The sequence below is a fragment of the Lathamus discolor genome, chromosome 1, assembly GCF_037157495.1.
Source record: "Lathamus discolor isolate bLatDis1 chromosome 1, bLatDis1.hap1, whole genome shotgun sequence".
Classification (NCBI taxonomy): Eukaryota; Metazoa; Chordata; class Aves; order Psittaciformes; family Psittacidae; genus Lathamus; species Lathamus discolor.
Genome location: NC_088884.1, coordinates 49,835,647 through 49,861,699, shown reverse-complemented (window position 1 = coordinate 49,861,699; position 26,053 = coordinate 49,835,647). Strand labels below are relative to the sequence as shown.

At 41.0% G+C, this 26,053-nt stretch overlaps 1 long non-coding RNA gene across 2 annotated transcripts in view; it reads left to right on the top strand.

Moving 5' to 3' along the window:
- The first annotated feature begins 1,595 nt into the window (after positions 1–1,595).
- The window catches only part of LOC136009812 (uncharacterized), a 59,087-nt gene continuing 34,629 nt past the window's right edge, over positions 1,596–26,053 (top strand). For both annotated transcript variants that reach the window (XR_010610668.1, XR_010610666.1), the window contains exon 1: positions 1,596–1,911. This is a non-coding gene — a long non-coding RNA (uncharacterized LOC136009812). The remainder of the gene's footprint in view (positions 1,912–26,053) is intronic.

Below are 26,053 nucleotides of genomic sequence, written 5' to 3'. Positions count from 1 at the left end.
AGCTGGAACTTTTCCTCCCAGGAAAGGAGAACATTCCTGGAAACACTGAGAAATTTTTACAAACAACAGATTTTCTACCATTTTCTCACCATTGTTTTGAAACAATAAGGAGTTATACATAAGCCATCCAAACGTAAGGACAGTGATGTCACAATACTGTATGTCTCCATAAAATTCAGATAAAAGTGTAACCTGTGTGAGTAGACATGTGCTTATGGAGTATTTTCCTTCCTGCTCTCTTTTCACATTTCATGCATCTGTTCCAATTTTGGTAGGTTACTAACACTCTGTCTGCAAGTCCTAAACTTTCATTTGCCATCTCTTTTAAAAGCCATCCAGCCTTATCTCCCTGAATTTCAGGGCAGCTTGGTGAAAGGTTGTTGCCTACCCTTGGTATAAGACAAAGAGCGCAACCTGAACTAGCCCACCACATGGGTACCTGTTAAAATCTTCATTGCTCAAATATATCTTGTGACAGCATCTCCAGACCTTTATCCTTGCACTTCACACTTGTCAGAATTGAAGGGAAAATAACTCATTGTTTCTGGATAAATAAATTCACACTATCCCATTGTGTGAATCCTATAGGCAGCATGATTGCTACTGGAGTGTGAATTGTTTGCTTCCGGGCTTTTTTTCATACAGGAGTTGCACATGGCCTTTTTGATTTATTTTTTTCCCCTCATGCACACTGTGCAGTTATGAATTCAGGTTGATCATCCTAGAATTTTCCTTCAGCTGCTCCATAAATAATAAATAATAAACAAATCTGTGTGAAGCTAAGCATGAAGGATATTGGTGGTTTGCTATTAATCTTTCAAGCAACAGCCAGATATCTCATGCCAGTTGTTGTGCAGTTTGCTAGGTAAATTTTATGGTTGTCTTACTGGATACTCTGTGTGTGTTCATATGTGTGTGGGGACCACTGAAACTCATTTCAGGTGAGATGCTTGTAGGTTTGCTGACAGAGACCATCTGAAGGCAACACTGAACAGCTGCCCTTGATTCTCAACATTTGGTATGTTTTTTCAGACTTTTGCCAAAGACCAGTGATTTTACAGCTTCGTATTTCCAGCCTGGTGTCAAGTGTTATTCAGCTCTCCCTGTCTCAGCAGAAACTCTGAGCTATGAATCTACATGACATTACTCCCAATTGCAATATCCTTAATAGTCTATGGTTCACTGATGGTGATGGTCTCTCATCTACGTCTATGTGGTAGAGAAATATTTGAGAAATTAAGCTCAAAGACAACAGTTCCCTATTCTCAGCCAAAGGCGTCTCAAAAATAAAAATCATAAAGGCTGGACCTTTTTATATGAAATTTCTAATAGCAGCTGACCTGCAAATTGAAATTGAAAGTACAATCACACCAGTGTTTTTCCTGTTTGGTTGGAGTTTTTTATAGAATGTGTTTTGTTGTTTTCTCACTAATGACTATGTAAAATTTCAAGCAGTTAGACAGCAAAAGTCAGGGTACAGCTTGGAGAAGCACAGCAGGCTCTGTGCAAACACTGCTTGTTTCACTGGAAACTGTTAAGCTCCAGAAGGTTTTTTCCCCACAAGCTTCTTTCCCAGTTAAACCCTAGATGTTTGAACCAGTGACTGCAACCAGAGCCGCTGAAGCTGCTGACAGTTTAGCAATAGTTTGTCTGTCCCTCCTTGCCAAGACAAATTAGATTCAAATGCTGCAAACTTTTCCAACAGAATGGATGTATCAGCAGTAAGCATCAGTTTACAAGAACTACACAAAGGTGTTTGGAGCTTTACTAATTGCCATGGAAAAGTAGACAAGTGGTGGTGCAGCAGAAGGCGGCAGGCATTTGGGGCCATATGACACTGGGAGCAACTGGAAGAAACGTCTGGGGCAATGGGCCAAACTGGAGGTGTTATTACCCTCGGGAGCCTGTTAGGTAAGATGTTTCCAGTTTCCAAGATACCCTGTCTCTTACTTTGTTTTCCTTTCCTTTCCCCTGGCTGGATCTGACTCTCCCTGCCTCTTCCCTTCCCCTTCAATGACGTCTGTATTCTTTCCGCATGCTGCAATTGCAGGTGGCCTATCCCTGCTTCAGCTGGTGACAGAGAGATTGCTGACCCACAGCAATGCCGTCCCATGTACAGCATCTGCAGCAAAGTACATGAGGCATGAGTGGAGCAATCAAGTGTATGTGGCCAGGGAATAAATAAGGAGTCACATGGGCATGGGCTTCAAGTGGAAGCCATCTCCCAGGCTCAGAAAGCCTTGCTTGTTTCTCCACCCTTGGATCCTGGTGTTGTTTGTGTGGGTGCAGGACAAAATCCTGCTCAGAAACACTACTGGCAGGTCAATCTCTCCTTGCTGGAAAGAAGATTAGGCCCATCTTACTCAAATCATATTGTATACATATAAAACTTCAATCATTTGGACCATCATGGTATTGCTGAGCTGTGTCTGCAGAAAGGGCTAGAGAAGGCTCTCTGGGAGCAAATAAACAATCCTCAAGATAGAAAACATCTTGCTTGCCAAAGTAAATAATTTTGGTGGAGGGAAGGAGTGAGGATTCACAACCTATTTCTAACAGCATCTCAATTTTGAGGAACACTTTTCTTCGATGGATTTCCAATCACTCCACAAATAAGCCTGTGAAAATTTACATGTAGGGAGATTTGCCCTAGCTCTACAAACAGCTATGCTACAAAGAGCTATTCTGAAGCTTACTGCATGTGCCACCCCACTGGTCCATCAGTGGGAAAAAGTTACAATTTAAGCATTTGGCATTGAAAAGCCTCTCTAGAAAGAGCAGAGATTTTGCTGATATTTTCAAAAATGTCCAATTAATTGTGATGAGTTCTGGCTAAATCCCATGGGATCAATGCTTAAAAGGCCAAAAGTACTTCAATTAATTCCCTGAAAAAAAATTGTTTTGTTGTCAGATATGCAAAAAGGGAGGTACTCCAATTCAGGAATTGCATGTGAAAATTTGGGCCAAGTTAGACATTTAGAAAATTAACATGAAAGGAGAAGTTCAGGTTAAAAAAATGTGGAAAACAGTCCTTTCTGACTAGTGCTTTGAAAGCATCTGCAGACTGGGCAAGGCACTGCTGGCAAAATATGATCTGTAAAACAGCAAGAGCAAGTCAGATAATATTCTATTACTCTTTTTATGAGGTATGCTGAGTAACTAGAAGCAAAATAAACCCCAGAATTATGCATTTATGGCATGAGAAATGTTGCCCCAAGGAAATTAAAACCTGCACGCAATTGCAAGCGTTAATCCCCACCTTAGATACTGTGAAAAGACCCTTGAGTTCCCCTTTGGCAGAGCTTCAATTTCTAGAGGAGTTTTTGTGTGCTCACAGCAGTGCCCTAGTAGACATATGTGGGTCTGTGCCCTGCCTGTACCTGCTCAGCAGGAATGTAAACAAGGCAGAGACAGTGTTGCTTTTAGCTACTTGATCTCTTTGAATCAACCAAGGAGAAATGGTAACACTGCTTCCTCTGTCTCTGCGCTGTGTGTGCATGTTTTATGGCAGAGAAAGGAAGTGGTGCTTTTTGCAGGTGAGCTCAAGGCGAGAGAATAAACTCCTTGTGACTCAGAGGAATGAGAAGTAGCACATAGCAAAGGTTAAATCTGCAAAAGTGCCATTCATCTACTATTCAGCAAATGAAGCCGAGGCAATCCCTGAGCAAAAGCACCCAGAACGGATAATGTGACTGCAGTCATGTCTGTTGGCTTTTATTTGTCTTGCCCGTTTAAAGCTCTCATGCTATCCACATAGATTGCACAAGAATTGATAGGTCAGATACATGGCTTAGGTGAGAAAAGAGCAACACTGTTCAGTGTTGTTTCAGCCTGTTGCAGATGCCTAGCAGACCAAAAGCCACAGAGAATTCATGCAGAGCCCATCTCCTCAAGCTCGTTAATGCTTGCTTGATGTTGCTGTTGTTTCTTGTCAGAACTGTGTCTGAATGTTCACAGGAAGGCTGTAAGCAAGGACATCTATGTCACATTTCTGGTTTTGGTAACTAATTTTGAAAAACTGCAGTTTTTCTTGCGTCTGACCCTCAGTTTCTCAGAAATTACAGAGGTGCCACTGTATAGGTTCATATATACATGTGTGGCCATAATATGACTTTTGCTACCCTTTGCAAACTACCTTTATATTTCTGGAGGAGCTAGAAAAGCATCAGGTGTTTTAGCTCTTTGAAGACATGAGGAGTGCAGGAAACAACTAACTGCCAGCTGCTGTTTCACAGCTGTGGATTTTTCCACCATGCCAGTGTTATAGTAGTAATTAAAATGACAGATGAACAGAATCCATATTTGATTTCCAAGCCTAGCAATGTGTCAACTCTTTACTGACCACGTTAGAAGTGCGTGAACTTTGTTGACCCGTGCCTGCATCGCTATACCTGCCTCTTGGGACTGAGATGTACTTAATTATTGCTATTATTTGGATCAGAGGATTTGATTAATGCATGATTAGTGAGAAAACTCACATGAACTTCTGTGGGCATAGAACCATATTCCTATCACTGCATATCCTGGGTTCAGCTTAAACCATGATGCTACAAAGGCCCAAGAATTTAGCTTCCTCCCAGTGGTAATCCTGCCACTTATTTTATTACAGGCAGGATAAAACCTTGCACTAGGTCAAACTGGGAATCTCAGGAGTAAAATTCAGCACACATTTAAGCATTTGCAGGTGTGTGTGGTTCAAGTTATCTATGCACTACTGCAATACGTTGGTTTTGAGGGGGCTGGAGAGGAGGAGAAAGCACGTGCAGCTTTGTTTCTTCAGTGCTGCCACATGACAAAAAGTGGCATAGTTCACCCTGTCAGGTGGAGAACAGTTGGTGTAAGTTGAAATGTACCAAATGCATCTCAGAATTAGTCAAACAACCCAACAGCAAGCACAGCCTGGGGTTTAATGACAGCTGAGGGAAGGTTCGCGTTGTACTAATAACATCCTGTATCTCTGTGGCAGTGATGTGGTGTATGCACACGTACTCCTTTGCATCCAGTAGCTTCTCATCAAATTTTCACACTGGCTGATTTGGCTGTTATTTAACAGGTGTATTTTCCTGTTCCTGCCATGGGTTTATTTTTGTTGCTGTTGTTGCAGGAGTAAAATCATCTCTGATTTTCTCAGAAATTCTTCATAGCACAGCTATGCTTGATGTTTTGCTGGAAAAAGGTTTTAATGAGATTTTTTAAGTGTCACATCTGTTCTTAAAGTGCGCTTACTTAATTGGTGTACAGTGCTGGACTGGATTCAGCACCTGCACACATATTGGCTAGGTGCAAAGCTGCCTGGGTTGTCAGAACATACTGGAAAAAGAAATGTGAGCCCAGTTTCCTATAGCAGAAAGGTGGCAAGCCCTGATGGTATGGGAAGCAGCACAGCAGGTTAATACTGAGGGTAAATCCAAGACACAGGCCCTGATGGGTGGTACCAAACATAAACAGAAGCCATTCTGCTTTGGAAAAAGTACTACTTTTGGGGACCTCTCAGCCTGAATAAGAACAAAATCAATAATATTGATGTCTATTATAACATCTGATCTCTTCTTATGCCCATTAGATTTCTTATACACAGCTAAACACTTTCACATACTATATATTTTATATGTAACATACAGATAATGAAACCTAAGTTTTCCACAAAGCCTTTTATCACAGATATTAATGTACTTAATTAGGGAGATCATACATCATTCCAGTTTTATGGGCTGGGGAACACAGAAACAGAAATAAAATGGCTTGCCATACAGGCCAGAAATGCAATAACAAAACCCTGATTAGAATTTAAATTTGATTTACTGTAACCCGGTGGTCTATTTGCTTGAAATTGTTGCCTCCATATTTTTCAGTATGAAAGTACAGAAATCTGCAGCAATGGTATTTAAATAGCAGAAATTACTAATATATATAAATGTAAGACAACAACAACAACAAAAAATAAATAAAATGTTTTCTGAATAGAAGCACAAAATGATCTAGTCAAGTGTGACTGTCACATTCCACTCTGCTTTTTTTTTTTTTTTTCCCAAAACGAACTCTGATCTATATTCCTGTATGTACTTCCAGTATCAACAGATCTGTTATTTTCCAATGGAAAAACCCAAAACAAAACAAACCCTGTTTTTTTTTTTTGCTGACCTTGTTTGCTCTAGAGGTGGGGAAGGAAAGCATGCAAATCCAGCAAGACTCCTGAAAAGACAATTATCAGTTTTTCTCTTTTAATTTTCTTCTTTCATTTAGTGCACTTTACAAATGTGCCATAGGCTCGGTTTATAGTAAGAACACATCTTATCTGACAAATTGTAACTGATGCAATATGATTTAAAAGTCTCCTCCATCATGCAGAAAGTAAAATTCTCTCCCCAAGGACATTCCCGAAAGCATAAAGCAGAGCTTTCCTCCTCATTTAAAACATTTTGTTGTGTGAAAAATAACAATGAGCCATAAAATCTGAAGGGAAATGATTATTGAACACTAGCATATGCTCAACTGTTTCAATACCAGAACGTGTGGAGGCTGCCAATTGCACTTCAAGCCTGGGAAATGAGTTTCTTGATCTTGTCGGGATGGAGGGTAATTTAAAAAGATGCCTCGAACAGAGCAGTTAGGCCCTGAAAGCTTGTTTGCAAAATAGCAGTGGGAGATCCAGCAGCCAGTAATATGAAGGTGCTGGTTTGTTTTGTTTGCAAATGCATGTCTTAATGTCCCTTCACCACCCAGGCATGCACTTTTCTTAAAACTGATGAGAATAACTGTCTCCGACATTATTATGTACAAAAATGTCATGAAAAGAAGATAAAGGTGGCCTAGTCAGGCAGTCAGAAGTTAGAAAATAATGGGATTACCGTTGCCTTGACAACATTTCTCTCTCTTTCCCATGCCCCCAGTTTCATTCTTGGAAATGGCTAAACCACTTTGCTAAACCTCTATCAAATAATTAAATAAAAGATTCGGAGGTGGGGAGGCACCTGGCATGGCAGACTTACACCTGCCCTTCCCCAGAGCCTCACAAAATTACCAACAGCTGAAAACCAGTGTTTTATAATGAGAAGAATCAGGTGACACCATGTACCTTGGTGGTATTAATGGCTCCATCTGCACTTTCTCTTTTAATATGATTTAATCTACACCCACCCCTGAGAGCCACATTTGTTGTGTACCCCATTGTGCTGTGAGAAGCAAGACTGTGTAAACAGCAGCAGAAGCAGCATGGGGGCCTCAGTTTCTTTTGGCCACCCGAGGAGGGTGGACTTTACACCCCTGGAAAGTGAAAATTAGGTGGGACTGAAGCAGGCTGCAGTGATGCTGGAAGCAGAGCTTCGACTGTTTTCCTACTATACATTGTGTACGGGTGACCCACATTCAACCAGAATTGATGTGTCTGGCAAATGGAAAGAGCTTTGCCTCCCCTGAGAGCATTGGAGGGTCTGCAGAGTCCTGAGCTGGCAGCCCCTGAGGGCAGCGAACAGTGCCTGGTGACACCCAGTGCATCATCTCTAGCTGAGCTCTGAATGAGGTCAGGAAAGAGACTGATAAATAGCCCTGCCTTGTCAACACTGCCGTCATTAGTGCTGTTATCACCCAGCACATGGGAACGTGAAGGAATTTGTATCCCTGCCCTTGCCAAAGCTGGAAAGCAAGTGGGAACAGGAGCCGTGGAGGTGACTGTTCATACCACGTACATTCTCCTGCAAAGAAGCTCAGCGTTTGGTTTGTAACCAAAGGGACTTTATAGCTGATTACAAAACATTATGCCATGGTTCATTTTTCAGACTGATTGAATTTATGATGAACTTTCTTTCAAAGAAGGGACAGAACATTTCAGCACGCATTGGCATGGCTAAAATGCTTACCAAATCACTGGCCTCATGCAAAACCCAGAAATACTGTTATGCTCCTTTCCTCATGCAACCTGTCTGAGCTAATAGGGCAGCTAAAAATGTCAGGTAAAGTAGTATGGTTTGGAAGTGGACCCAGCTGACCAACATAGTCTGTGAGAAGTCATCTGACAGCACTGTGAGGGGAGGGAGTGCTGTAGTTTATTTAAAATCTGAGTACTTTTTTGGGAAAAAGAGAGAATACCTAATTTTGCATTTAATGACAATTACACGTAATTAAATCCCAAAACATTTACAGATGCATTCAGTTTTCTTCCTTTCTTGTACTTGGAGCACAGTCAGCCCTTGCTTGTTGCTGAGGATTCTCGCTGAATGCCTTTCTGTCTCAAAGCAGAACCCTCTAGTAGCCCCTCTATTTACCTCCATTCACAACCAGCATTGTCCATGGTGTTTCATCAGCACAGAGACTGGACAATCAGGCCCATCTAGTCCTACTCTGCAATCTGTACCCAGCTAAGGGGTACTCAGTAACTGGCCCCACAAGTCCTAACTGGTATGTTTGTGAAAATTACCTAAAGTCATAAGCAAAGTCACCCATGACTGACTCATACAAGGTAACTGTGTGGCTCATTCGTGTCTTGGTAGTGCTGGGTGATAGGGCTGACTGTGACCTCAGGCAAAAGACTATGGCCTTCTGACTCAAAAGCATCTGCTTCAGTTAGATATTTTTTTAGTTGGTCAACCTCAGTATTCTACAAGAGTTGTTTACTTTTGAGGGAGGAAATCTAAAGGCATTTAATGCATCTTGCTTCTTCAGCTCTGAACCAACCCCTTTTTGTCAGGAAACACTTGGTGCTTTTGTCAGTGCTAAGTAATACTTGTAGTTTTGAAGTCTCAAATCCTTGGATTGGCTATGTGTGGATGCAAGAAAATAAAACACCTTATTTCCCCTCAGTCACTATATGCCCTCAGTCCCTGCCCCTTCCATGCACTGGTGTTAAAAGAAGAGTGTTCTGTTTTCCAAGCAAAACTTTATAAAGAGTTGTCTGTCTAAAACACCTTATTTATAAATACGGAAATGTTAGCAAATGTGCAGTATGTTAGGTTTGGGCAGCAGCTTGTGTAATACAAGGGAGCTACCTCAACAGAGCAGTCCAGACATACACCAGCTAAAAATCTGGCCTATAAATTGATGGTTAATAAATATGGAATAACAGGTATTTGTATAGAAACACCATCCTACTAACAGCTGCCATCAAGTAGAACTGATTATTCAAATTCCCCCACATGCATACATGTGCTGTCCTGCTTTTTATTACAAAGATGGATGATTGCTCTACACGTCCTGGTGGCCAAAACCCAATTCCTCCACCAAAGGAGAATGATTTGCAACTGAATTACCTCTGATCGGTATTCCATATTCCTTTCAACATGGTAACAGCTTTGAAAGCATAATGCAGTTTGGTCTTGCGTAACAACAATTTTTTGCAGCAGAGTAACACGTGAAGAATCTAAATCGTGCTGGAAATTTGAAAAGAAAATCCATTTGGTTAGGACATATACCCTGGGAAATGCTCTTTCAGTTGTATTTCATATCAATAAAACTTCTCTTGATTTGATTCGTGTTTAGCGAAGCTCACCAGAGAGATGATGGGGACTCTTGCTGCAGAATTGAGGCTGAGACATAGGTGGTACATCTATGAGGGTGGATAAGCATTTTCAACCAAAATACTATTGGAAAAATAGTTGGTTTTGCTAAAATTATTTTCTTCAACTGTGACTTTTGTCAGGGAGGAAAACAGTGAAGATTTAAGGGCACCAAGTAGCACTGAATGCTACCACAAAGCAAAACACTGTTTACACTGAAGGGGAAAAATAAGTTAATTACTTGGTTAAAATCTGGGCAGGAAACTAGGTGTCACATCCTGCTCTTCTGAAGTAAAAAATGATAAGAGCTTTGAAGAGCAGACGTAGTAAACAGTGCCTTGGCTTTATGTCTCATCCAGACACCAACACCTCACACAGGAGTCAGTCATCCATTACGGTGCAGTGCAGTTTCGTGATCCCTTTTTCATGGCTAGCCCACCCTCCTTTCCCTGTGATTCTGCTGCTGGGGCTCAGCATCCATGAGGGGAAGATGATGTGCTGGGGGGCTAGACAACAGAAGGGTGATGCTGCTACCCTGTAGCACTGTTGCTCAGGGAGATCCCTGTTTTGCCACTCTTCCGTCTGAATCCATACCTGAGGCTCCTTAACTTGGAGAGCTCAAGCTCAGTTAATTTGCGTGGGGCTAAAATCATTGAGGTGCACTTTTCAGTACTGAAGGATTTGGGAACAATTACACATCTGTTGTGAAGTGTAATGACTATTCTGTTTCACAGTCTGTTATCATTTGCACCCTGGTTATTATCATAACTGAATAGATGACTCCAGCTAGTCTTTGAACTCGCAGCTCTTTGTTACCATCTCCCAGCCAACAGGCAGTTACCTGCCGTATAATCACTCTTAATGTGTCTGAGAGCAGTGTCACACAAACTCAAATTGCTGCTGAAGGTTTGCTTGTTTGACTTTGTCCCCAAAGGGACAAGGAGTGTTTGTACAGTCAGTCATGCCTGTCAGCTGGGAGGAAGTAAACGCCCTCTGGGAAACAGCTGGGAGCAGATTTTAAGCCTCTTTTCCAGTGCCCTGGCCATGTGGCTGCTCTGTACCCACAATGGTGCGGGGTCAGTGAGGCTAGATCAGATAACTACCATCATCTGCTGCACTTTGCACAGAGAATGGGGAGTGCTGTAGGAACCTTGGTGCACAGCAGGGAGGTGGTTTGAGAGGCTGCTCCTTCCTGCACCCCGGACCTATGGCCGTGGGCACCTTGCAGGGCTCCCATTGCCATCTGGGCTGCAGGAGGTTGGAGATCAGGCTGGTGCAGGAGTGCTGCCTATGTGCTGCTGTGGAGTGGCTGCCTGGCCCCCGATCACTCCTGGGGAAGACAGGGGCTGTTGTGGATCTGGCACCCACATAGAGGGTTTCCTTTATACCATGATCCTGAGCAGTGGGGCAAGGAAAGGTCTCTGCCCCAGCACCTCTCCTCTCCTTGGCACTGCATTTCAGGAGTCAGACAGGCTCTTCCCATCTCTTGCAGGCAAAACTTCAAGCTGAGAACTGTCCTGGCCTGGTGGTGACTGGCAGTTTCCCTCCCAGTCTGTCAGCCAGACATAGATACGCTTCACTTGGGAAGGCAGGTAGGATCGCCCAACAGATGTGACCACAGAGAAACAGAGGCTAAATCCAAATATAAAAACCAAGTGTCCATTCAACATAGTTATCCGGGTCCTAAAGAAAGCTGGAATAGAGTGAGCCATTAATTTAGTTGTGAGGCTGAACATCTTGAAAGTTATTTCAAGAATTTCTTCTGGTACAGTTACAATAAAAGCCTTCTTTCAACATGCACAGTCTGTTTTTGCTGCAGTGTGCAGTGTGTCTTACCTCCCTTTGTCTTTTACTGTCAGGAGCCTTCAAGCCCCTAATTCTACTCTGGCATGTGATTTCTCAAAAATACCATATACATCTCGCCTGCATCTGAGGAACAGTCCCACCTCATCTGTCAGCTGGGGAAAATTGCAATAACTTACAAGAAAGTATAGACTACTACACCATTTGCTTCACTGAAATGGAAGTGCTAGCTAACATTCTCAGATTAAGTTGCGCAGATTCCTACTTGTGTCACAGGAACCAAAGATCTGAAGCTGGTCAAGGCCAATTAGCTGGTTATTGACTTCAGAGCACTTTGAATTGGCTCTGCAAGTAGCACCATGAGCCCAAGTGGCCCAAACACCTCTTCTGTCTGCATCCCTTCAGCAGTCTACATTCCTCTGAAGATGCAAGCTTGGCTTTGCTCTCATTTACTCCTCTGTGAAGGCGAGATCACATGTGTTTATTTTTAGGTATAGTATACCTACATTAATACAAAATGTACCTTTTGTTTCACACATGCATACAGAAGAGGAAGTGGAGCACTCTGCCAAGACACACTGAAGTTTCTTGCAATTATCAGCAATGTGAGAGAAGAAATAATCCATTTTATGTTTTATTGTGTTTGTCTTCTGATTTAGTACTCATCTGTCATGGCTAATTACTTTAAAAGAATTCTAGTTCTAGGTCACAAAATCTATGAATAAAAGATGTTCACGTACACCATCTAGGCCAGGTGTCACAACTCAGTGCGGATATCCACACAACAAAATACTTCTGATTTTAATTACCTTGTGAATGCTTATGCCAATTATATGAAAAATCAATAAAATATTAATCAGATAAAGCAAGACACCAGGTGGCCAAAGATATCAACGAGGCATATGTCTGTAGAACACAAACATCTCTCTGCAAACAAGAAGGGCATGCTCATGGTATCATGATAAACTATGTCACTGAAACAGGCCAAGCCATCAAGTGTCACCATACAAAGCTGTTTAATTTTTAAGCAAGAGTAGGTACATTTTCTATTTAACCCACTTAGGGACTGAGTAGACCTGCTTCCCTTTTGGAAACCCACTTTTCAGGCAGATCAGTCGAGGTTTTCTTCTGCCTGAGGTGGGCAAGACTGAAGTCACTGAGGGCAATGTACAAAGAAGGCAAAACAAAACAAACCAGAATTTATGCTCCTTCTCACTGCATTATAATGTGTTAAAAAAGACTCACAGCTTCTCTTTCTGGGTTTGTTTTACTTTGGGTTTATCAGATATTATCAGGAGAGCACACACTCCTTTACCTTTTTCCAGGCCTTCTGGGCATGCTTGTTTTTTAACTGCTTCCCAAATCCATATGAAGTTATAGAAATGAATACCAAAACTGTATGTGGCCCAGCCAAATGTGTAGTTTCTTACTTCACAAGCAGACACAGATCAAGCAGTCTCGATTTCTTAGTTACTGGGGGCATTTGGGTGACTGACAAGCCAAACATATTCACCAGCATCCTGCAGCCCAGGACCCGGTTTTGCACAAGGAGGACCTCTCAGTGCCCTCCTGGCACCCCGGGTACAGACCGTCATGCACGCTGAGTTACGGGCCTGGAAATACCTTCCTGGTGATGTTTTGAGGCTCAGGCACTTCCCTGCACTGTGTTTTGCAGAAGAGTGGGATCCAGCGTGAGACAGGCTTTGTTCTTCTCATGCGAGCTGAGTTCTCTCCTCCCACTTCCCCTCGCAGATCCTTTTGCAGGATATGTTTTTATTGCCCCCTCGCTCTCCTCGGTTCAAGCAGAGTTATTCATTTCCTGACTGTATGTGACCAGATGCATGGCTGTTGTCAGGGGTGTAAATCCTTAGCCTTCAGCTGAACTAAAAATCAGGCTTTGGTGTTTGATGTGCTGTGTTAATGGGACATGGCTGTTTTGAGATTTCTGACTTCCACAGAAACAAACACTTCATCTGTGCCTTTAGGAAATAACAATAACTCATTAAGACCATTGCCCCATGTTTCTCTTTAAATACAGATGTTATTCAGTGTAAAGCTCTAGACTGGTTCTGACAATACATTTTTTTTCCTTCTCTGTACAAAACTGAATAATGTATCTCCCTGAGTCTCCTTTTACTCAAGCAGCAAAGGTTGCTCTGATGTCAGCTGCAGGGGTGAGATGTAATGTGAACAGCTGTGAAACCCCCTTTGACAGCTACAACCAAAATAAAAATATCCTTCCAATCCAAAAAAATCTTTCCTCACATACAGGCTTCTACTGTTTTGTAATTGTAACTGCTAAATCCGAGCACTTCAAACACAAATTTGAGGAACACAAATTCTTCCCTGGAATCTTTTAAGACACAGAATGTAAAAAAAAAAAAAAACATATCCCCAGGAGAATGCAGTCAAGAGAGATGACAAAAGCAGAGTTGCCCTACCAAATGCTGATGGAATCCAAAGTAACAGAGTCTGTGGAGGCAGATAGTATGTAAAGGCCCCCTGTTTTCGCTGGTGCCTGGGGGAATTGTGGGGTGTGTTTGTGAGGAGGAGGAGAGAATGGAGGAAGAACACCATTCCCTGAGAGGATCTCTGAGGGGACCTGGCAGGAATTGCATTCCCATTAGTCCTCATCCCTATGATAAACAACATGAGAAGACACAAAAAGCAGAAGGGAGCATGCTGATAAACAGGGGAGTTTCCAAAAAATGTTGGGAATAGTTACTGTGACTTGCTTTTTGTGGCCCCAGATCTCATTTTCCTTAAGGTTAGTGGCAGAGGGCAATTGAGGCTAATATCCAAGAGTCAGCCAGCTGGGAAGTGTGGTCCCAGAAGTTGAATCCGAGCTATGTGAGGGACAACTCCAGGGGCTGGGGAACAGCTGAGTGGGGGAAGTATCTCAGTGCATTGCAGGAGGCTGGACAAGTAACTTAGAATGCGTGCCTAATTTTTAAGCAACTACAGCTCACTGAGATCAGTCTGACTCACAGTCAGTGAATTTCAGCTTACTGAATTTGAGGCTCAAGGTATTTTTCCTGGGGGGCCAAATCTCCCTTTCTATTAAGTGAGACCACATGGGCAAAGCTAAGATTCTGGTGATCTTACCAGGCTCTAGCTTAAAGTGCTGGGACACCTAGGTACTTAACTGTTTTAACACAATGCCCCAGGTGTTTTCATCCCACTTGAGCAATCCCTACAGAATTAGGTTTTCTGGAACATGAAACCCTATTGGACTGTGTAAACAAGCCACATTCAGCTGAGTGCAAAGACCAGCTACAGTTTCAGTTTCTGTAAATTATGCAAGGATATAAATGATGAGTACATAAGTAAGCTAGACCAGAGGCTGATTCATTCATGTATTGATTCATGCATGGTTTATCTTCATCCCTTGCAGAAAAAAAACAATTAAAATGGTTACACTAAGCTATCGAACTTGAAAGCGGTGGTTGAGGGGGAAGAGTGATTCGCTGCTTGAAGAGTGGCAGATGAAGCTATAGTTTGTACATTAGCCCTCTTCTAATTTGCATCACTTGAAATGCTTCTTAGCTCTGTGTGACCAAAGTGGAAAAACAATTAGCTATGAAATACAGAGGAAATTCACTAGATGTTTTATTACTTTAATGCTACGTGTTTGTTCAATGCTCTCTTTTCTCACTGCCTGAAAAATCAAAAATAGAAAAAGATGTTTATATTTTTAAACCTATATGACAATAGAATACCAAAACCTCATTCCCATAGTCTGGGAGTGTGACCAAGCATCTTTGGTAAAAATTCCTATTAGATGTTGCAGATGGACAAGTGGGAAAACCAAGGAAAGAGGGTATTCAAGTTTCCTTAAAGCAAGAAACAAAAGAGAAAGAAAATACATCCATCCCTTGCAGTCATCAGCAAATTGGGATACAGGAATGACATACAATTTTCTTTGGTGTGTGGGCAGGTAAACCATAATTCTGCGCTCCCATTGTCTTTGATGATAAAATGTAGCTATAGGAAGGGTAGATCTTTCTTCTTTTTTTATTTTTTTTTTTTATTTTTAATCTTGGGAACCTTTCAAGAAACAAAATACCATATGAACAGCCTGTACATACAGGCACTTTCTTGAATCATGAACTGTTTATCTGTAAGCTTGAACACAAATAAATCCAACTTACATAAAAGCAAGCCACGTAACAGATCTGCTTCTGATTCTTTCAGCTTCTATTTTAATTAGCTAATGCAGACACTGAGCAAGCAATACGCTGCTTGTTGTTAAGGATGCTTTAGTCATCTGCCATTTTTGCACAGTTTTGATTGGCTTCTGCTAAGGGAAAGGAAAGCTCTGTAGTGATTATACACAAGAAAAATAACTCCAACACGGTGGAAAGCTATGCTTTTATCTAGCTTCATCTTCGCCACCCCCATGTCGTTAAGTGTGCATTCTTTTCTTTGGTTGAAAGTTTTAAGCACAGCATTAGTAATATATACTTTCATGTACACAGTTTTTACTTCATAGGTTGACATTCAGTGTAACTCTGTTTATTCCAGGAGTATTACACCTGGGATCGTTTTAACCCAGCATGTCAAGGTACAGTGTAAAACAGTTGCTCAAATTGCATGCAAGCAATTTTGCACAATGTGACTACCAAAACTGAATCAAAGGTAAAATTTATTTTCAAAGGCAAAAGATAAGTAACACTAGGTTTAAAATACTAAAATCTCTCCTCCTGCCTTCCTTCCTCCCCCTCTTAAGAAGAAAATATATATATATATATATATATATATATAAATCTGAGTTGAGAAAATAGGGCTGAATTTGGTTGAGAAGTGCACAGAGGACTTCAAGTCCATGCTGCCCTGAGGAATAAGGTACTCTCACAAGTGCTGTCCTTTGTCGATGTTTGAAATGGAGGTCTGTCATTCCACTTAAAGTATATATATATGTGTATATATATTTTTTTTCTGAAAAGCCTAGTAACGCTTTTCAAAATGCCAGATGTCCATCCTGAATAAATGTACAAATTTTTGATAGACTAGGAGCACAGCATGCCTTTTTATTTAACTTAGAGAACAGTGCATAAGCAGACTATGTGCCTGGAGTTGGTTAGGTTTTGTCACTGTCACGAACGCTAAAAGTGACACAGTGGCAGCCTTTCCTTTCTCAGCAGTGTGGCTTCCAGCAGTAGGTGTTTTGTAAATACTCCTGAAACCCATCGCTTTGCATTTTCAATGTTATAATGCATATCAACCTCCTAAAACAGCACATAGGTGAAGTAAGAATATTCCCCTTCCTCATTTAGCTTTTTTCCTCAACTTAAAGAGGAAGATCAGTTCAATTCTGTTGTGAGTGGCTTTTCAAATTTCTCATAATGAGAGAAAAAAAATAAAATGCCTGAAGAGCAGAAAATCGAAATGCTAAACCCTTGATCCTGGATTTGAAACTAATCTATGCAATTAACAGTGCTTTTTGTCACAAAGGGAAGAGTCACAGGAAGAAAGGATGGCACACAGCGCAGAGAAGTGATCCAGGGAAAGACTGAGAACAGGGTGCTTCAATCATCTTCACAGGCACACAAATCCTTCCTCAAGAGTAAACAAAGCACATGAAAAAAATGAGAGAGAAAGAAGAACAGCATCAAACAAACAGACAAGCACTTCTGAGCAATTTCCTTCAGGTTATCTCACTGGAGGCAATATTTACGCTATCCCATCAGGAAGGCCGTGTCCAAAGGAGGGACTTCCTAGCGTGCAGGAGCCATTATAGGGATGTGAATATGGCTTCAAGCTGTATTTTTCGTTTAATAACATCTTCCTGGCTTGAGAGGTTGCTTATAGCCCCAAAAAGCACTTGATGGCTATTTGTTAGCGCACATTTCCATAACTAAGAACTTTTTTTGCCTTGTGGAGACTAGATGCTGCCAGAGAAGGAGGCAATTTAATGTGTCTTCTCTGGTGGAGCATAAGCACCCACATGAAGAGCAAACCATGTGTAATGGTCCATAAGTATCATTAACCTTTCCTTGTGTTGGCAGGTGGCTCATAGAAACAAAATCAGAGTCTTGCAAGAATAATCTTGGAGAAAGTGTTGGGCAGGATTGGAGCTTCTACTAGTGCTACCTTCCAGCAACTGGCTCCTTTGTGTGTGGCTGGCAGATGAAGTGTCAGGGCCCTGGGCTTAGACACGTGCCATGAATCGATTTTGTCCTGGCTGCCTATGTAAGGTATTGCAAACCACTGTAAGCTTGCACTTGTGGAAGATTTCTTCTCTCTCACCTCTTTTCTTAATGATGAAACAGGAATGATTTTTAAAATATTTGGAAGTATGTTGCTGATGTGTACCACTGATGGCTCTTCTCAGAGAGGTGGGATTCCCACTGAGAGGATGCCTGTGACTTCCTTTCACTGAACATTCACTTGAAGATCCCCTACCGCCCTCCCCTCCCCCCCCCCCAATAGAGAGTGCTAGTCAAGATGGTCCAGCTTAAACTGGAGCTAAAAAAGCATCCCAGTTAGGGATCCCCAGCAATTCAGTTGGTGGCTGTAATTCTTTTCAGTAGAGAGAAAGGAATGAAGATGGTCAAATTTTTATGTGGCTTTTTCAACTTCAGAATGTGCAGTGACTGAATTTTCTCAGAGGTTTCTGACCTCCATACCTTCTTGATCTTTCAGCAAGTGTGATTTATCTCTAGGAACTGAAATTTACATATGGACAAAATATGAATCCTTTATTTAAAAGGTATGCAAATAAGTGGACTTTTGAGTGTCTCTGTGTCCATCTTCTTTAGCAGAAAATACCCTATCTCCATTCTCTCTTTCCACCTTATGTTTTTCTCAGGTAAAAGAAAAAAAAAAACAATTAATCTCTTTATCTAACCTGGTCACTAAAAGGTTATTGCTGCACATGAACAGGTATTGCTGTTTGAACGTATGCAAAGAGTCAGAGCGCAGCTACAATGAAAACTCAAATGCTCATTATGCAATGGTGCTTCTCTTATTGTTCACTATCCTGTCACAGACAGTTAGGCCAAGCAAGGCTGCAGTCAGGTAAGATCAGTTACTTCCTCATGCTCTGAACGTTCCCTGATTTTTACTATTAATTCTGTTATTACCTCTTTTTTTAGGATATGCTTTTGGAAAAATAAAAAATAAAAAAATGCTTGACTTGTTCAAATTGTCCCTCATGAGAAAAAGATGTCAGAGTTGGCACAGGGCAAGATACTGATACCATCTTCTTATAACTCATGTTGGGTAATGGGCAGACAGAGTGCTGTACTGAGGCTGCTTCTTGGCTGGTAGAGCTTCCTTCCTTAGTTGACAGCATAATTCAGTCCGTTGAATTTTTGATGCCAGTTTCTTTCTATATTGCACTTGTAATGTTACATAGCTTGCCAGCAAAGGCTCTGATCCCCTATCCAGTACTGTGATACTAATGATTTCTGCAGTTTAAGATTTTATGACAGTTCTCTGCTACTACTAAAATGAGTTTTGGCTTTTCTGGCAGCAGGTTATGGAATGCATGGAGCAGGCAGGAATACACTCCAGATTTCAGGAGGCAAATTATGGTGTCCAGAGATGAGAATCTGTAAATGAATCCAAACTGTTCAAAGCACATTTAGGTACCTATGCACCATTCAGCTAAAGGACTGAAGTGTGCCTTCCATGAAACCATAAAGGCATGAGCTTAGCTGGGTTATTTATGCATTCTGTACATTGAAAAATGAATGAAACAGATTGTATTTGAAATTTCCCATACATATAATCATAACTCTGAGCTTCCTGGCTTTTAAAAGCTATTTGTGAATAACTGGACCAATCTGAACTAAGCTTTCTGCTACCGTGTTACTTGTCTGTGCTGTCTGATGCATTGCAGCTTAATGAAATATGTTACCTACAATATAATCAACCATCATAAGATATGTAAATTAGTGGGTCTTTTTTGTTTGACTGATTGGTTTCAGTTTGCTTTGTTTTTTGGTTTTTGTTGTTTTGTTTTTTTTTAATGGGTTTGCTCAATGTACTTTTTGATAATTTTCTTCTATAATTTATTTAATTAAAAATTCAGTTTTAACTACAGAAAAGCAAAAATGCACTTGCCAGTTGTTAAAAGAGGCAATGAACTTTCTTGACATACACATCAGGCACATTATATTGCTTCTTAATGAGGCAGTCTGGAAGCTAGATAAGCCATTTGATGATGGTGTGAACAAACCATGGAAAGGTCCTCAGCTTTCTGAAATGTAGTCAGTTTGGGCCGGTATTGACTGAATCAGACACAGATTTACTAGACGTGTGGGCATATTTTGGCTACAGCTGAAGAGGTTGTACATGATGGTTTCATGTAGCAGCTCTTTGCTGCGTCAACACCCAGCTTCCTCTGGTGCCAAGGAGCAGCAGAGCCATTCTGATGCCCTGAATGTGGTCCTAATCTCACTTATCACCTCTGTTCCTTTGTCACCTCCCAGGAAGTAAAAGGAGCATGGACTGCATTGGCTAATAGGTGCTTGGTTATTCACCACATGTACGTGGTTCAGTTTGTTGCCTCTTGTGAACAACTTAGGGTTTCTGCAGTTGGCTCAGACTGGCAGCATTGTTTGGAATAAGTAGAAAACCAGTGTTTTATTACAAGCTGTGGTCATAGCATGACCTTTTGCATTGCTCTAAGGCAAATAATGCAGCCTGGGAATAATATATGCTATCTCCTCTGCTCTGCACCTACAGACATTATTCTCTTCATTAGTTCTGAAGTTCCATAACAGTGATATCAAAACCAAGGTAGAAGAACTGTTTGTTTTCACCTTTCCTCCCTGCTTGTGTTTATGTGATAGCCAACAAATAGCAGACAACAACAGAGCATGAACAGAAAAATTGTCAGGGAAAATGAGAAGTCTGCTGTCTACTTCCACTGCCACAGGTACCAGAAACAGTGACTGCAGAGTCTATTTAGGTATAAACTGAGATGCTGTGCCATAAGGATTTTTTATATATTGTTAATGTATATGGACTGGAAGGTACAAACAATATCTTTTCAACTTTGGAAAAAACTCATAAAAATGGGAACTGATTAGTGAAGAGGGCAGGTGTAATCCCATTCCACATGTGAATACTTGGCATGTTTTGGAAGGGTATTCCAAGAAGGTGAACTTTAACTAGGAGATAATCTTCAATGGATAAAAAAAAGAAGCTTGCCTAGGAACTGTCTTAATATGGGTGATCTGAGTCTTGCACTGGGGCTGGCAGGCTCTCAACTAGCAAAGGCTGAAGCCCAGCAGGACTACTGCCCTGTGGCTGTAGCCAGCCTTTGGGAAGACTTCTCTTAGCCTCTATTTCTGTGCTTAGGCACACCCAATGAAGTAGTTGGTGTCTGTGTCAAAGTCCGCACAGTTTACCATGCTTTTCAGCTGCAATTGTATGTAACGTATGTAAATAATGTTGTCAGAACAATGAACCCACAACACTTCCTAGAAATACAGCAGAGAACATGATTCTGGCATAGCCCTTTATTTTTAAGTTTTCAGAGTGAGATTTTTTTTCTTTTCTATTTTAAAACAGCTTCCAAACAGTAACTTAATGCCAGGAAAAACAGAGCCATTCTCCTAATGACAACAATGCTCATTGTGTTTTCTGTAACAGATGCCAGGATTTTATCACTAGGCCAGACATTAACCCCCTTGGTATCATTCTGAGAGGAAGCATCCGTGCACCCCACTGACTTTTATTCCCTATGGTGCTTCATTATGCCTCCTACCTCTAAAGCTTCATGCGTACTTCCTAGCCCAATACATCAAGAAGATCTACAGGCCTGACCTTATTTTTTTTCCTCCCTTTTTGAAAGTGAGAATTTGTGCTTTCTGGTTTCCCATCAAACATGTATAAGAGAAAAAAACTGAACTATAGCTTGTTTTATTTTTTTTCCTCCTAAACAAAAGGAGATAATTTAGATAACCAAGCTTTAAAAAGCTTTCTGTTTACAGGAAAAGTATCACTACAGCTTGTCCACAAAAGACACATTTTTTTCCACAGTATTATCTATTCAAATGATGCCTTTTCCAGTCAACAGATTTCAACATGTGGAAATCTGAGACCAGCAATTATATATTTATGGGATGGAAAGACTCATTGGAAGTGCCTGACATTCCTTTTATGTTTAAGATACTTCAGTCACACACTCACACAGGTGTGTAAGGAAAGCCTCTGCTGATAATTCCCTGAGCACCATGGCGGAGAGGCTGATCCTCCTGCTGCCAGCTGGTTTCAGTGAGAGGGGTGTGCTTCACTGACAGCCTGTTTCTCTGTGTACTTTGCAGTAATGCTTGCATCTATAGGACCAATTCTGCAAATATTGCAATGAACAGTTTATGCAGCTCCTGCTGCTCCTCTGGATGGGGTTACCTCACATGTAAAAGTGTCCATCAGCACTGCTACTCAAGAAAAACTTCTGTAAGGCTGTGTTTGGATGTAGTTACAAAGGGAAAACAATTGCCTTAATTTACTCACTAGATACTATTGTTAGTGTGCTCTCACATGTGGTTTTTTCAGTTTCAAAGAGATGGATTAGACCTATCTGGGTTATTGGGGTTTTTTTGAAAGGTAAGATTGAACAGTGTGACTTTTGAATAGAGCCATCCGTTTAATACACAACCTTTTTCTTTTGAGGAGTGAGGAGGTAAAAATGGATGCTATGGAGGCATATAAAATGATTCATATTATCGAGACAGCTGAGGACAGCTAGAATCTCCTCTTCACACTAACTGTGAGAAAAAAAAAAAGAGAAAACTGGACGAAAATGCAACATGCATATTTAGATCCACAGAAACAAAACCAAATGCAACATGCAGTTAGCCCTGGGAACTCACAGGGTATTATTGAAAGAAAGTAATCAGTAGGATTCAGAAAGAAGGGCTCAGGAATAAAAATATCATTTGCAGTCACACTGGGTAGGATAATAATTATCTGTCCTTATACTTCAATATATGAGCTGATTACCAGCTGGGGAAAGTTTTAAATTTCCCCTTGAGCGATAGTATTACACAATTGTCAAGTACACTATAGGGAATTTAATGTTTTCCTCTGGAACATCTGCCATAGAGCATTGCCTGAGAAAGGATATGGAACCAGCCAGATCACCAGGCTATTCCAGTGTTAATAATTCCCAAAATAATTTTAGCAGGATTACGTATACTACTGCCTTGCAAACACTTGTGATGAGAAGGGCCAGATATGGCTGTGTATATGCACAGTGGTGTGGGTGTTTAAAAGGGTTCAAGAGGTTACTCTGAAGGAATATAATGTGATTTCATTTTTTTTTGGTGTTTTTTTTTTATTTTTTTATGAATCAGAAGGTATTTTAAGCTTGTTTCAGGCATACAAAAGGGCTTTAATCTGCCAAATTATTGCAAAAATACAGATCTGCTATTTTAGCTGCCCTATGCTTAAAGAGAAGAAATAAAGATTTTAGGACTGAATAATCAAAGCAGCATCAAAATAATATAGCCACTGATTTTCCATAAATCTATTGATCTTATTACTATTGCTTTTATTATTTCTACATAGACAGATTGATAGCAGCTTTTATCATCCTTCTAGGTGTCTTATCAAATTCTGGTGTGTGCAGCACAGCTGATAAGAGATGAGAAATGCCACCCCTGAGACCCCCATGAAATATATTTATGCATGGATATTCAATGACAGCCAGTCACAGAGAGCTCGAAAGTAGTTTTATTGTTCTGATGGGGCAGCTGCTATTCTTCTTCCATCAGCAGAGCAGAAAAGGATGCACCTGCCATTGTGTGAGAGATGGAAATTTAATTTCTTGCAATTTTCAAACTGCATTGGTGTTCAAAGGGGCTGTGTTCAGGGGCTCAGGATGACAATGAAAGGAAAGAAAAAGCAGGGAGCAAATGACCTCTTGTCCTTGGAAGCTAGTGCTGAAATAAGAAGTAGGGATACACAAGGGACCATGAAGGCACTTTAATAAATAACTACTCCTCTGTCTAAAAGTAGTAGGGAAGCACAAAATAGCTTGGGTTTGTTAACATTTTCTTGTCTTGGGACCTTTCACAGAGCTTCATCCTGGGCGGTGGAAGCATCCTGCTTCCTGGTAAGAGAGGCATGTATCAAGAGCAACTCTCTGGCTTGACAATAGTCCTGGGCAAGAAAAGTCTGAAACACTTTGTTTCTGATGTCCAGCCTTGCTTAAAATTTCGTGTCTCTTCTCTCCTTAAGGAACAGAAAGCAATTATGTTTTTTCTACTTCATGCTCCACTCTGCACTGTGGTCCCCAATTGCCTTCTGTCATCAAGGTCTTTGGCCTGCAAGAGGCTTACTTTGAGAACAGCCAGGACCATTGATCAGTTAGAGACACCTATCAACATTTATCTTTTCTCCTTACTTCTTCATTCTTCCCACCATTCTTATTAATTTTTTCTTCTTGCCTTTCTCTTTTGCAGTATAATTTTTGCCTTTCTCTTTTGCAGTATAATTTTTGCCCAGACACAATGAAGAGAGAATCAAAATATGACTCTTCTGTATCCTCAAGGCTCAGGAACCACGAGGCACACAAAAAGAACCTAAAGCATATTTTTTTTTAGAAAGCAAATTAACAAAATCTAATTCATGTAATGGTCCTTAAACATGTTCATTGTATTAACAACTTTGGTTCCATTATACTTACATGCTTGCATGGCTTTATGTATAGTCATATATTTAAGCATGTTCATAAATGAACTGCAAAGACACTTCAGAAAAGGAAATAAAACAAATTGGTTTAAAACCAAGTTTGTAATGGGTGTAAGACATTTAGCAGAAAGGTACGATGTGCATTATGCTGAATAGCTTCACTTATTCATTTAATTGGTCAAAAGAGAAGAAGCTGAACTATATATCTGTCTCTGTATTTTAAATTCAGACATGTTCACGTAAAATAGTGTGTTTGGGTTTTTCTGAATGCAATGAGCTAAAATTATATTGCCTAGTGGTTACTCTGGGTCTATAGTTGTTTATATGTAAACAAGGCTGATCTCCATTTTCCTTTACAATATAGATCACAAACTGTCAGTATTACCTGGATTGTGATTACTTGGCAATAATTTTGCTTTCAGCCATCAGCAGCTGTTGTCTTGTGTGGGTATGCCAGACAAATTACATTACTTAGTAACTGGGTTTATGTGCTCTATGTTTGCTGTGGTCTAACCCCAGCCAGCAGCTAAGCACCACACAGCTATGAGAATTGGAAGGGTAAAAGTAAGAGAACTCATGGGTTAAGATAGAGCCAGTTTAACAGGTAAACAAGAAGCTGTGTATGCAAGCAAATCAAAACAAGGAATCCATTCACCACTTCCCCTCTACAAGCAGGTGTTCACCCAGCTCCAGGAAAGCAGGGCTCCATCATTCATAATGGCTACTTGGGAAGACAGACACCAACCTCTGGTGCACCCCCAGGCTACTCACTGGTGGGGTGGGGTCAGACGCAGAAAAGGCCTTGATTCTGCTTAAGCACTGCTCAGCAATAGCTAAACCGTTCCTGTACTGCCAACACTGTTTGCGGCACAAATTGCAAACATTGCCCCATGCTAGCTACTGTGAAGAAAATTAAGTCTACCCCAGCCAAAACCAGCACACTGGTGCAATCTCAGAACAGCATCTTAAGCCAAACAGGCTCTGAACAGAGACATATTGCCCAGACACACCTATGAATAGGTGAAGGACTGATCCTACATTTTAAGCACTAAATATGATTTGGAGTGAGGTCTGAAAAGCAGCATTTGAAGGTGAATATTCTCTCTCCAAGGAGAACTTCCTAGCTGTTGGGATAGAGAGGCTTGAGGGTTGAGTAATTCCACAAATATAAAATGTGTGAATTCATGGGAAGGCACTGGAGTGTGTTGCTTCCCAGAAAATTAGGCAACTCAGTGAGTGACAGGTTATAAAGAGAATATGAATACGTGTTACTGCCCAACAGGTTTTCAGCCAGATTTTCCCTTACTGCTTTAGATGTCTTATTTTATTACTGCGATACTTGAGAAATAAGTGCTTAGCCCCACTATGTTGATTGTGGGAGTGTAAATTAGATATCTTGCTATCCGATATTGCCATCAGAGATATGTCCAGAGAGACAGGTTCCTCTAAAGGCTGATTCGGGGTCCTGAGGTGACTACTAATTCCTACTCTGTGCCAATACAAACCAAGCTGCTTACCAGCCCATCGGAAACGGCATGTGCAATAATGTGTCTGAATGGGTGATTGACTGACAGGCCCACAACATTTGCCTCAGTCTATTCAAGAAATAGAACATTGTAAAGGACAGATGTCAAAGGACCTTCTTTAGGGAAATGGTATAGTGGCATGTGCGAGGATTGGAGATCTTGCAGGCTGGCTTTCATACCCAAGACTGCCAGTTTCTGGAGGCTGCCCTCTTCTAATGGAGCCCACTTAGTGTCATATATATATCCCCCTCATCATCCTTTAAACAGAGCATTCCCACAGGACTTGTGCTGCTGTACGCAAATCCTATTTCCCTACTACTCAGAGATGTCATCTTTGTTAGCACTTTCCCTACCTCCACCCACTGGATAATCCTCCAAAAGGCACTCAGAATATGAACAGTAAATAAAGCTGTTCAGGAATTCTGGAAACCAGCACGGATGTCTCCAGCAAATGTTCACAATCTCCTATACTGCTTTGTGGAATTGAGGCCCAGGAACAAGTAATGAGTGATGAAAAACATGTTTTGAGATGCAGGTTGTCTTGTCAGGTAAGATGAAGTAGTAAATCCACTCTATTTTTTCCCC